At 33.8% G+C, this 13,995-nt stretch overlaps 2 long non-coding RNA genes across 2 annotated transcripts; both read right to left on the reverse strand.

Moving 5' to 3' along the window:
* Positions 1-6,121: 6,121 nt before the first annotated feature.
* Positions 6,122-6,628, reverse strand: LOC143196208 (uncharacterized). The gene is made up of 2 exons (XR_013005693.1): positions 6,487-6,628; positions 6,122-6,370 (listed from the first exon to the last, which is right to left on the reverse strand). It is a non-coding gene; the product is annotated as an uncharacterized LOC143196208 (long non-coding RNA).
* A 6,304-nt stretch (positions 6,629-12,932) lies between these two features.
* On the reverse strand, positions 12,933-13,378 carry LOC143196210 (uncharacterized). The gene is made up of 2 exons (XR_013005695.1): positions 13,179-13,378; positions 12,933-13,108 (listed from the first exon to the last, which is right to left on the reverse strand). It is a non-coding gene; the product is annotated as an uncharacterized LOC143196210 (long non-coding RNA).
* Positions 13,379-13,995: the final 617 nt, after the last annotated feature.

Below are 13,995 nucleotides of genomic sequence, written 5' to 3' on the forward strand. Positions count from 1 at the left end.
AGGGCCGATGGGTCCTCCTAGTTATATACATAGATTTAAGTTAGCATAAGGACAAATTGTAGGTTAGACGGAAACGACTAGTAACAATGTATTAATTAAATAATAATAAAAAAAATTATCATCACACCATCTTACTTGGTGTTTTTTCGCAGACCATTTAAGTTATATCCTATATATCTTATCCTCATTTCTACCATGGATATGGAGCATTAACAATTTTCTGATGAATTTTTTTGGATAATTTGGGTCATATTGATATTAGATTTCTTTGTCCGACCCTATAATTGCACACTGTAGGCCCACACTCGTTTCAAAATTTGTTTATATAATGCATGGGATCAAAAGTCTCGGGCCTAACACATTGATGGCGCTAATTTTGTTGCACTAAACGCTTTTTCAGTTGGTACTAACATTTAAAAGAAAGCTATTAACATTTCATGGTATTTTACTCATAAGTTAGTGAGTTATTGTGTTAAGAGTGATACTACTTTTATTATTTTCAAAACAATGGATCAAAAATGAATTCCTGTTTTGATTTTACACTGTTTATAGATGGGAAAAGCGATAACGGCAAAGCAAAGCAATGACTTGAAAAATGTTATAACGACTCCGCTCTACCAGAAACAACAATAAAACGTTGGTTGACTTTCAAATGAGGTGGTAACTCCAGAAAACATTAAAAAAATCAACAAAATCGTTTTGAATCTTCAAAAATTAAAGTTTAGTGAGTTAGTTAACATCGTAAATATATCAAAAGGACGTGTTGGTTTTATATTGCACGAGCATTTGACTATAAGAAAGCTCTGTTCAAAGTGAGTGCCGCGTTTGTTCACTGTTGACCAAAAACAAGAACGCGTTAATGATTCTGAGCAGTGTTTGGCAATATTTAAACGGAATTTTTGGAAAACATGGACTCATCACTTTACTCCGGAATCAATACGATCGTCATATGATTGGACAGCAACTGGTGAACCTCGCTCAAAGCGCCTGAAAGCACAACAATCGGCTGGAAGAGTGTTGGCCTAGGTATTTTGGGATGTGCGTGGTGTGATATTCATCGACTATCTTGAGAAGGGAGGTACCATCAACAGTGAATATTATATAGCATTATTGGAGCGTTTGAAGGGCGAAATTACAAGGAAACCACTGCATATGGCAAATAAATAAAAATTGTTTCATCAAGATAACGCACTGTGTCACAAGTGAATCAAAGCAATGGCAAAACTACATAAATTGGCCTTCAAATTGCTCCCACATCCACTGTATCCGCCAGACTTGACTCCCAGCGACTACTGGCTATTCGCAGGCCTAAAAAATAATCGTCGGTAAAAAATTCCGCTTGAATGAAGGGCTTAACGCTAAAACTGAGGCCTATTTTGCGGCAAAAGATAAATCATTCTACAAAACTGGTACTGCAATGTTAGATGGGACTGGAATGATTGTGTGGCTCTTGATTGAGATTACGTTGATGAATAAAGCAAATTTTGATAAATTGCGTTTTCTTCCGCTGGGGACTTTTCAGCCCATGTAATAATATAAATTTGTTGTGAAGTGATAATTCGGATTATGGCTCAAGTAATCGCCTCCTTGAGCCTCATAGGAAGTCCTGCTCGTTTCTTCTTAACAGAACATAACATAACTATCCATTTAAGTTTGGCGTATAGTATCAATACCCAATTATTTTGCTGTGTTCGCATATGGAGTTACTCTAGAACTATTTACCGGGCAGGTAATTTATGTTTTGTTTGTAAAATCTACATGTGTACACTTCGTAACATATAATCTTATTTTCGATTTTTTAACCCTTTTAGGAATGTTACCAAAGTCAGTTTGTAATCTATTTAGTTTTGTTTTGTAACGAGTAGGACAATATCATCAGAAAAAGTTGTCAGACTTTTTTACATTTAGAATTATTATTGATATAAAGTAACAGGTCAATTGAAGTCTCCGGCTTGACACATACATGGCGCTACTAGAATTATATCCATATGTTTTTTAGTTAGCACTAACCCTCAAAAGATGCTAAGTTTAGCCGTGGTGAAATGAGCACCCAAGATGGAGAACGCAGTGGACACTCAACAGAAGTTGAATTTGACTTACTGTAAATTGAAATTGAAAGACATAGCAGACATTCCGAGTGGACTGCAAACGATGAACTCGCTCCAAAGAGTGGGAAAACGCAACAGTCGACTGGCAAGTTTATGGCGTCTGTATTTTGGGATGCGCATAGAATAATTTCCATTGACTACCTTGAAAAAGGAAGGACCATCAACAGAGACTATTACATAGCGTTATTGGACCATTTAAAAGACATCTAAAGGAAATTGCCGAAAAACGGCTGCATTTGAAGAAAAAGACAATGCACACAACTGTTGCTTCACCAAGACAATGCACCGTGTCACAAGTCAGTGAAACGGATGACAAAAATATATGAATTGGGCTTCCAATTGCTTCACCGTATTCTCCAGATCTGGTCCCCAGCGAATATTTCCTGTTCTCAGATCTCAAAATAATGCTCGCTGGAAGTAATTTTCGTCAAATGAAGAGGTGATCGCCAAAACTGAGGCCTATTTTGAAGCAATGGACAAATCTTACTAAAAAATGGTATTGAAAAGTTAGAGGTTCGCTATAATCAGTGTATCACCTTTGAAGTGAATTATGTTGAATAAAAAAACTAATTTTGCCAAAAAAGATGTTTAGTAGTAGTACTAGTTAATGAGTATACTATTTCATCTCAGATAGTCATTAATACGTCTATATATTATGAATAACTACATTTCAAAAACTGGAACACGGGTACACCCAACAAGGAAAGGAGCCTCGCATAATTCTCTTCAAGGTTGAATATTGACCATTTTAATACGACTTCTTTAAAAGACATATTTAATATTCATACATGGTAGTCGTTATGGTCATACATCAGAATTCATTTCATTAAAATTAAACCCTTATTACTGTTTTTACTTTCATTTAAAATAAAAATGTGTATTTGTTCACGAATTATTGCAAGTAAAATCAAATCAGAAACAAAGCAATAAAAATCCCCTTGATTGGTAGAATAAATAAGATATTCAGTAAAGTACTGTAATGATCAGAATACAAATTACTGCTATATTGTAACATATTTTTAAATTCATAACATGACACAATAGGATTAAAAATTATTAAAGTTTATGCATTAATATAGTAGTATAATATTTTATAAATCCGTCTTCACTTTTCAGGATGTGTCATTTCGTCGAAGTGTAAACAAATTTTTTTTCAGTACGTTGAAAATGTTGCTGTAATTTGCTGAGAAAGATGCATTTACAACACATTTTACCTTTTACTTCAATTTGCAATAAGAAAAAGGCGACTGAAGGCTACCGAATGCTGTGTGAAACTTTTGGCATATGAATACTGGCTTGGGCGTTTTAAAAATGACTTTGAGACCGAAGATATAGAACGTTCTGCACAACAGAAAAATTTGAAGAAGATAAGTTAAAGACATTCTCGACGACATTCTATATAAACTGCAAGAATATTTCACGGAATTGTTGGAAAAAATACAACAAATCATATCCAGTCGCTTCAAATTTTCGAATGACCCAAAAGCTTGCGTATTTTATGCTACTGCGATTCTTTTCGTGATTGCGGGTGCATTCCGGAACCTGAACCATATAGAGGTACGTTCCACGGCAGCTCCACTAGGAGGGGAGTGATGTAGCGACCGCTATGACCCTGTAGGCCACCACGCATTCACTTACAGCAAGTTCAAAGGTTGGCAACGCCGGTGGATTGGTACCATGCGGTTTCCGGCTGTAAAAAACCACCATGACGACGTCTCGCTCTCTTTTCTTTTCTCTACCCATTTGTAACAGTACCACTTCCATAGGGCTACTGTATTTCCTTTACTTTAACCTAATGTCCTGTCAATTTTCCTTTCGACCACATGTATCATTTAATATCGAAATAAACAAGTTTTTGTTCAATCAGTTTTTCAATTCCCGTGCGAATTTCTTCCACAAAATAGTAGTGAGTGTTCGGACAAACAATCGCATCGACAGCCACACATTCTGACCGACCAGAAGAACATTTCTACATTAGGAACAACTTAACCTAATTTTTAAATTCGATGGTTTTAACATTAATCTACACAAAACAACGGCTTTGCATTTTTATTATTCTTCCAGTGTTATTCATTTCTTCATTGCACCCCATTGTATTTTCGACATTCGTTACTTTTGTTACTTGATTTGAAGAAATCTACTGCTAAAGCCCATCAACTATTTTTAAAATCCGCTGGCTAGATCACATGACAACTGTTGACTTTGAAACGATTTAATATTGAGGATTTTGATATCGATGACACTGAACGGTCTAGAGGACCTAAAAAGTTTGAAGATAATAAATTGCAATATAGATCGGGCGAGAACCCAGCTTAAAATTTCAAAGTTTTTAGACAGCTTAATGAACCTACTAGTTTTAAACATTTGCATGCAATTTTGGAAAGAGTAACCACGGCAGAAATTGATTGAAAATCTGTTTTCGAGCTATTTTAGCATCGGTGGTTTTATTTCTTGCTAGAAATAAAATATTTTTTTGTGAGATATTGTTACTCTAGATGAAAAGAGAGTCCCTACAAGTTCCAAGAGCAAAAAGTCATGAGTTAGTCCGGGAGGGTTAATATATATCGACGCCGAAGTGGATTATTAATGGACATAGAGTCTTTATGGCAATTGATAGGATTAGCAAGGTGCAGTGTAACAGATCAAGTGAAAAATCCCCGGTTTGGCAAAATGAGTTTTTTTATTCAACATAATTTCTTTCAAGGATGATACACTGATTATAGCGACCCTTTAACTTTTCGATACCATTTTTGAAGTACGATTTGTCGTTGGATTCAAAATATGCTTCAATTTCGACGATCACCTCTTCATTCGACAAAAATTTCTTCCTAACGAGCATTCTTTTGAGATCTGAGAATAGAAAATTGTTGCTGGCGTGCCAGATCTGGAGAATACGGTGGGTGAGGAAGCAATTGGAAGCCCAATTCATGGATTTTTGCCATCGTTTTCACTGACTTGTGACACGGTACATTGCCTTGGCATCACATTCTTTTTCTTCAAATGCGGCCGTCTTTCGACGATTTCGTCCTATAAACGGTCCAATAACGCTATATAATAGTCGATGTTGATGATACTTTCTTTTTCAAGGTAGTCAATGGAAATCATTCCATACGGATCCCAAAATACAGACGCCATAACCTTGTCAGCCGACTATTGTGTTTTCCCACGCTTTGGAGCGGGCTCATCATTTGCAGTCCATTCGGATGACTCTCAATTGGACTTAAAGGAGTAAAATGACAGAGTTATGTTTGATTCATTATCACATATCGATGCAAAAACTCGGGTTTATTACGCTTGCTCATCTTTACACATTGCTCCGGATCATCAACTTGTCGTTAATAACCGAAAAGTTTACAAGTGAGCTCGCGCGACACCCACTTTGCACAGAGCTTCCTCATACTCAAATATTCGTGAATGATATAATGTACTTCTTCAGTTGATATCTTTAGAGTGCCTGCTATTTCATTCAGTTTTCATTTAAGGTCATTTCAAATCATTTTGTGGATGTTTTTAATGTTTTAGTCTGAAAGAACCTCTTTTGGTCGTCCACTGCGGTCACCGTCATGCGATGCTCATTTCACCACGTCTAAACTTAGCATGTTTCATGTTACTTGATGTATGATTTCCTTGGGACAGTGTCCGGAAACTCGGCATCAAGTCAAGTTTTTGCTTCAAGTGTATTTTTTACCTTCAAAAAGCAATATTCAACACGCGAAATTCTTTTTTATCCATTTTTTACACAATAACAAAAGTTGCTTCACTAAAAATGTTATAATTTACAAACTAATGATCCGACAGCTGTCAAATTTATAAACGCATTTTTTGAGAGTTAGGACTCACTAATAAATATATGTATTTAATTCTAGTAGCGCCATAAATGTGTCAGGCCGGGGACTTTTCAATTTATTTTTATTACGAGATTCTAAAATCGGACGGTTTGACCGTTACTGCAGACGTCTTGGAATTCAAAGATTCAAAACTCATCAATATAAACCGTAGAAATGAAACTGCACTTTACAATTAACAAAGCAATTTTATTAAGCATAATTCCTTTATATCACAGTTTTTCAAGCTACTCTACTATTTCCACTTCTATCTCCGGCTCCATGGCCTCCATGTTGTGCACCTCCACGGTTTCCGCCAGAACCTCCTCTTCCTCCATTAGCTCCACTGCTGCCACCTCTCTGTCCACCACCGCGGCTGTCTTTGGATGGCGTAGCCAGCATTCCTTGCACAGCCAAGAGGACAATCAAAAAGAATACCTAAATTAAAATAAAAAATTAAGCAAAAACATTGAGAAATAAAAACAATTAATATTTTCAACTTTTTATCAATCAAAACTTATTAAGCCATAACAAAAATGAAAACGTTTACTTACGAATAGTTTCATGTTTAAGATTATTTTTCTATCTACCAGGCGTCAACTTTTCACTGTCTTTAAGTACAAGATGAGATGTGGGGATTTACACTGCTGTTATATATGCAGAAGTCGTCTCTGTATATAACAAGTTATGAGGTCAAGCGTGATAATGAACAATAACAAAAATATACATAAAGTTTTATTTGTTTATTAATTATCTTCGATGTATTCTTAGAATATCAATATTGTTTGTTTCAGTAATTAATTTATACTTTGGTTTATATCATTCATATTAAAATGATGCAATTTTATTTACAAATATGTAAGAAAGTCTTGTGAGGTATATGGTATTAAAGTAACATTAATATAGATATAGTTATATAGAGTGAGTGATTCGTTAGTTTATTCTTGAAGTTATTATTTCGAAATAGCTAATGATGATTTTCTTTCGGTTCTTCTAGCATTCTCATTTTTATTGTGCTTGGGTATTGACGTAAGTACAACATAATAGTAATAAATCAATTTGTAAATTAAGATTCTACTAAGTATATCTAATGTAAGATGTAATAAAAAATATGAGTAACAATACGATTGAATAACGACGTATTTTTCTAGTACTGAACCGGGACTTCAGACATACAATATTTCCTTTCAATGTTTTTCGATTTTTCCTGGCCCGTAAAAGTGAAAATAATTGATTGAGCAACATTTAATGATTCTACAACTTATTATTTTGTTTGGCATGAGTTTTCGCTCAGATCCTATTCTGTATCTCCATACTATTGTATATATCGAAATGATAATTACTGATGCTTTGATGGCATTTTTTAAAAGTGGCTTTAGGTAAAGAACGTTTAATATAAACTTCCATAAAAAATACGATGTCTTGTAAGTCTAAAGGAGAAATTCGTTTTTTCATCGAGATTTCGTCTTATCTGCTTTGGAAAAATTATCAACGACCTTGTCAGTACTGATATTATCGGACTGTATGAACAAGAATCACATATTTTTGGGTTCTCCCTCAAAGGAGAATACGTGAAAACGAATGAGCCGATCTTCTGGCGGGGGCAGAAAAGAGGACTCGATCAGTCAGAACGTTGTGCATTGAAGAAAATATGCTAAAAAGTATATGAAAGGTATTATAGACAACTGGATGAACTGAATTGGGAACTTCCTTTGAACAGCAATAAACTATGGGAGGATGAGAAGATCTTTTACCACCATCCCATCATTGATATTATCAGTAGGTTCAAATTGAGAATCCTTATTCGACTGAGTATAGGGCACTGCAAACTCACCCATGAGCACTTGGTGAAAGGACAAATCCCCCATGTATGGCTATTGTCAAACGCAGCTGAGTGTCAAACACATCCTTTTAGGCGGTCGGAAGCATGAAACCATGAGACAGCAGCTCAAGGTGCCAAAATAATTGGAATAATTATCCCAAATGGAGGAAGTCGACCTGCTGATTGACAATTTGACAGCCGCGAACCTGCTCCAACATTTATAGTGTTCTCTGAGGGACTAGTTATTTTATTAATGTCTTCTTACGGTCTAAATTATTTGTTTTAAATGTGCTATCTATTCTTGTTACTTTACACTCATGTTATATTTATACCATATTTTACAATACAATATTATTTTATTTTCACAAATAATGTTCTACTGTGTAATGTCCCATATTTGGATTAAGCTTTTATAAAGGGTTTTATAAAAGGTTTAAATACCATATTGTAACCGATCCTAAATAGCCCAAGAGGTTGGCTGCAAATAAATAAATAAATACAGGACTGATTACTTACACTGAGACCTTCAAATGCCGACTGTCATTAAGGAAATCAAGATAATTGCAAGGAGATATGAGAACATACTCAATTCTCATGTCAATATCGAAGTAATCGTAATACAGTAACACTTGGATAACACTAGAACAGGACACGGACTCAAAAAAAAAAAACAAAAATGTTTATTTTATGTAGTATAGTAGAGAGAAGTGCCTTTAATAAAAAAACAGCACTGTTAATATGCTCATTAACTATTGCATAAAAGACTAAGATAGGGCTGATGGGTCCTCCTATATATATGCCTAAATTTAAGTTTTTGTAAAGACAAATTGTAGGTTAGTCGGCAACGACTAGTAACAATGTAATACATAAATTAAAAAAAAAACACAATATTTGACTTTTTAATACAACAAAGTAATATTATGAGAAACCTTAAGTACTGCTTAGACAAAATTGTACATCTTTAGACAAAATAACGGTTTTATCCTTTTCAATGCAAATTCTAAACCATTTCATTACCATCATATCCTATGAGGAGCCCTTTTACAGCTTGTATATCCGTTTTTTTTCTTTTCTGGCTATGGATATTAGCCTAACATGTTGAACCAATGATCCTTAGACGTTTGGTTCGCGGCTTCTTTCCATTTCATAATTCGTAGGGACTAACACCATCTACAGATAAAAAACAATAACAAACTACATCTAACAAATAAAAAATTATTTACCACAGAACCAATTGAAGTTACTGCTATTTCACATCAAAAAACAATAAATGGAATAAATAATTATTCCAGTAAATAATAATATTTAGAATATGTAGAGGCTTGTCAATACAGAATAATAGAAACCACAAAAACGATACTAAATGTTATTGAAAATGACAACGGATAAGGTAATTATATTAATATGTCCCAGTTACAAAAATTTAGACATTCATATATTAAATTTATTCTGTGAAAGTGAATCATGATCTGTTATTAAAAGTTAATGTAATCTATATTTAATCTGGTAGAAAACCGGATATCTTCTGGAATGATAGCTAAGCCGGTCAATCGTCAGTCAGTAAGATTACTGTAGTTGAATAATAAAAATTACGTATTTGATTTATATTATTTCCACGTTGTCTAGGAAAAGCTTCTACTGATCTTGCGGCGCATATTTTTCTTAAAACAAAATCTTATCAAAATTTGAACTAAATTAAAGTTAAATAAACAGGATCAGAATTCCATTTTTTACCGACTTCAAAAAAGGAGGAGGGGTTAATGTATGTTGACCGATTTCTCCGTCAATTACGGACCGACTTTCAAAATTCTTTTTTATTTGAAAAAGTGCACTTCCGAGATGATCCTATTAGAACCAAGTCAGGATCTGGTCGGGGAAGGGGGTTGGGAGATCGAGGGAAAAACTCAAATTTCAATGGCAAGTACGATTACAATCCTATTTTTTATCTAAAATAATTAGGTATTTGGGTATAATGTTATTGCTGAGCTGACGTGACGGAAAATCGGAAGTCGTTTTGTGCAAAAGCCATTCAGTTTGCTTTTTAAGCACTAAACTATAGCATATAAAACTTCGTAGAAATATTGTAGACAGCTGCTTCTATCGTGTAATGGTTAAATCGTTTAGTTTCCAAACGGAGGTCGCGGGTTCTATTTCCGGCGAAGACAATAACTTTTTGTTGTTGTTAAGTTAGAACATTTGTCAAATCACCTAGCGGACCGCGGGGCCTAACACTAAAAAGATAAAAATAAAATATTTTTAACAAAAAAATTGAACTGACTTCGAAATATAAATAATGAACTCACCAAAAATTAATAAAATAATCATCAAACTTAGACTTTTAATACAAAAAAAAGCATTTTAAAATAAAACATGTATATAATAATCGTTGTAATAACTAAATAAAAATAACCAAAATCTTTGTTTAATCTATCTACTACATGTATTTTATATTTTATATATTTTATATTTATCTATTTACAATATTATTTTAACTACTACCAACTGATCAGTTGGAAGTCGGTGCTGAGCTCAAACTATACAAAAATAGTAATAGTAATGTAAGTTTCTGACATATATACAAAACTAATTTACGAAACACACACACAAATAAATGTTCATTATGTGATTATAGTACAGAATATGAAATTCATTTTGATTATTAATCCTAACCTGAAGATATAGCATGGGCGCAACCAGCACAAAAACCACTAGGAATATTACATGGCCATAATCACGTCTAAGGGGATTCCCATCTACAAGAAAAAACCCACTAACGCTTCGAGAACTCAATTAAACCCGTTGCCGCTCTCGTGCGTTTTGAAATTGCTTATTACTGTCGTCTATTAATCAACGGTATGCGTTTTGAATAGTCTATACGAGCGATCATAATATTTTTTACGTTGTCAGCTATAAAAAAACATAATTTTCATGAAAAAAAAAAGCGTTTAATTATAAAAATACAATAAAATATAGTTTTCTGACCGTTTATTCTGAAAGCATCCAGTCGATAAGATGGGATCGCTGACCTTGGCTTTGAATTGCCACCGTAACCACAATCAGCCTAATATTGTAAAATTATATGGCGAATGCGCCGCATTCAGCGAATTTTATTGCTAACTATTACAGTGGATATGATGACAGTAACACATAATTAAAAAAATATTGATTTATAATAATACAGGGTCGAGAGATTCTAGATTTTAGCAGAAAGAGCGGCACACATTTTAAAAATACCAATCAGATACGTCGAAACACTGACGTCATTTCATTTCACAAATTTAAATTAAATATATTAAATATATAATAAATTTTGAGGTTACGTTTAACAAATAGCTTTATTAAATACACCTATCTAAATAGTTGAAGACTGTGTATAAACGAACTAATGAATTAATCTATATACAACAACAAACAACAATGTGTTTTTTCTCTTGACTGAAACTTATATTTGTCTGACAACTACATAACTTTAAAGTCGCTAGAAACTAGAAAGAAATATTTACTTTAACACTTTCCGTAAGTTAAGTACAATAATCAAATACAAATACATAAATTCTACAGCAACCATAATTCACCACACAAAACTCGCAAATGACTCCTCTGAAGTAGTTTGGTCATGATGTCTGGTAGCTGCGACTCTGTCGACACATGTTGAATTCCGTTGTTAGTTGTTCCTGACTGTAGGCCTGATCTGGTCGAGTCTCAAGAATTAGATACATTAATGCTTCGATTGCTTCTCTAGAAACTTCTGCTTTGTATTATCTTCTTTCCCTGATTGCAAGGAATATAATCATTCAAAGACTGAGGCTTTTTTAAGTTGACCCATCTCTTAGCCTGGAATCTAGTCCCTTTTCTTGAAGCTCTGAAACAACTTCATTAAAGTCTTCTTTTGAACTGTTTCTCTCACAATATTGTGATTCATCATTAGCAGTTTCCTTATCTGGTTTCACATCTTGAAATGGTAGTTTGATATTTTCATTAAAACCTCCAGATTTCTCTTCAAGTTGTACATCTTTAGACAATATAACGCTTTCATCATATCAACGATATCATCATCACCATCATATCTTATGAGGCGCCCTTTTACGGCTTTTATATCTGTTTTTCTGTTTTTCTGGCTATGGATATTAGCATAACATGTTGAACCAATGATCCTTAGATGTTTGGTTCGCGGCTTCTTTCCATTCCATAATTCGTCTAGACTATAGAGATATATATATAAGACGTCTAGACGTCGGGACTAACACCATCTACAGATGATTGCCCCGTTCTGTTATAATAATTCTGTAATATATAGCGCGATGTTAACTAATTCAGCCCATAATCCTGAAGGATAGGTCATTTCTGGATTTGAATATTTCAAGGTCCTGGTCATTTCAAATACAGTTCTATTGTCTCGCTCACAAACTCCATTCTGCTCAGGAGTGTGGGGTACCGTCAACCTTTGTGTAATTTCGTTTTTGCGTAAGATAAATCACTCAATATCTCATTTTCTGAATGCCCCAATGTCTGCCTTAGAAAGTCCTTCAGTGCTTCAATTACCTCTGGATTTTGTGATATAAAATAACAATACCTAAATCTTATATAATTATCGTTAATAAAAACAAAGTACCGCTTCTTTTCGAATGATTCAGCAAAAGGTCCACACATATCTGTTGATATTAGTTCACCTGGAGTTGACATCTCTCTTGTACCAAATGGTGAACGATGTGCCTTTTCATATGTACATGGTTCACAGATTTCTGCTTCATCTATCTTGACATCAATACAAAAATCTTTCTTGAGTTTTTCTTTTACATGATGTTTATCTTAGTGACCCCATCTCTCATTACACAACTGTAACAGATCAGATTTACCTTCGACAACAGAACATAATTAACTCGATGTTCAGGTACTACTGGCTTAATGGAAACCACATAACTTCAATTCACCATGAATCTTTATAGAACAGGACATAGGCGTTGACTCAAACTTACTATACTTATGTCGGTCATGAGCAGCTAGAATAGAAAACACATTTTTGGAAATATTCGGTACATACCAGACATCCTTTTCAATGTTATTTCCTTACATCTGTCTTTAACTGTTGATGAAAACCGAATTGTTCCTTTTCCATAAACATTTAAAAATTCTATTCCAACACTTTTACTGCATTGTGGTTGACTGAAAGCTTCATAGCTGACAAAATAATTTGGCCTATTTGTCACATGCTTCATAGCCACACTTCTGCAGAAAAATCTCACCGCACGTCGTTAATAGTACTGTGTTTGTCTCCACTGTCTTGTCCTTTTTCTCCTTCCGTGTTTCATCCTTAGACAGTCGTCCGTCGGCAATCCACTTTTGAACTTTGCGTACTAACATTAAATCAGGTAATTAATTTTCGTTGTTTGACTTTAAGTCCATTATATAATTCATTCGACAAACCTGTCAGTTTTGTAATATATGTTGCGACATCTTCTCCTTGAATCCAACCAATCCAAGCGTCTGCCGCCAACGCGCTCGGTTTCACCAACTTGACGTAGATTGCATCTAAAGCTCCCTCGTGGTAATCTAGCAAACAAATCCATTTAACAGAATTAATAAGAGCACTTTCAATTACAACACTTTAAATACAATACATAATCTGTGATTGGATATGTTTAGCATTCACTTATAATCTAATTATCTTTTTTATTCTTTAACATGAAATCTTAAACTATCTTTCTACGTAATTTCTTTAACTTTACTCGGCTTTTACCGTAACATCACTTAGGTGCCTGGCAGTACACAGACACACACACACACATACATACACACACATATATATATATATATATATATATATATATATATATATATATATATATATAAGGTTGTAAAAATATTAAAGTTTTCTTTTTTTTTAATTTCCATTTATTACTTATTAAATTTTCATCTAAAATTATCCACCTATTATTTTCTTTTTTATATTCTCAATTCATTGTCTACTATTTATTTATTTATTTATCCATTTGTCGTTATCTATTTTATTCTACTCTATTTTATTATTTCTTAGAATTCCCCATAATTCTTACATTATTGTAATCAAAAATAATACTTTTATGGTTGAAACTGTAATATAAATTAAAACTATTTTATAAACCAGAAACAAACGCCAAACTGATGGTGTCATTTGTTCTGGACAGTCTGTTGTAGCAATAAATATTTAAAGCGCTAGAAATTTTCAAAGATATAGTGGTCGTAAAAAGTCTGATGGATGTTA

Source organism: Rhynchophorus ferrugineus, unplaced genomic scaffold, assembly GCF_030347505.1.
Source record: "Rhynchophorus ferrugineus isolate W39M unplaced genomic scaffold, kcgeb_rfMv2 rfM4, whole genome shotgun sequence".
In the NCBI taxonomy this organism is placed as follows: domain Eukaryota; kingdom Metazoa; phylum Arthropoda; class Insecta; order Coleoptera; family Curculionidae; genus Rhynchophorus; species Rhynchophorus ferrugineus.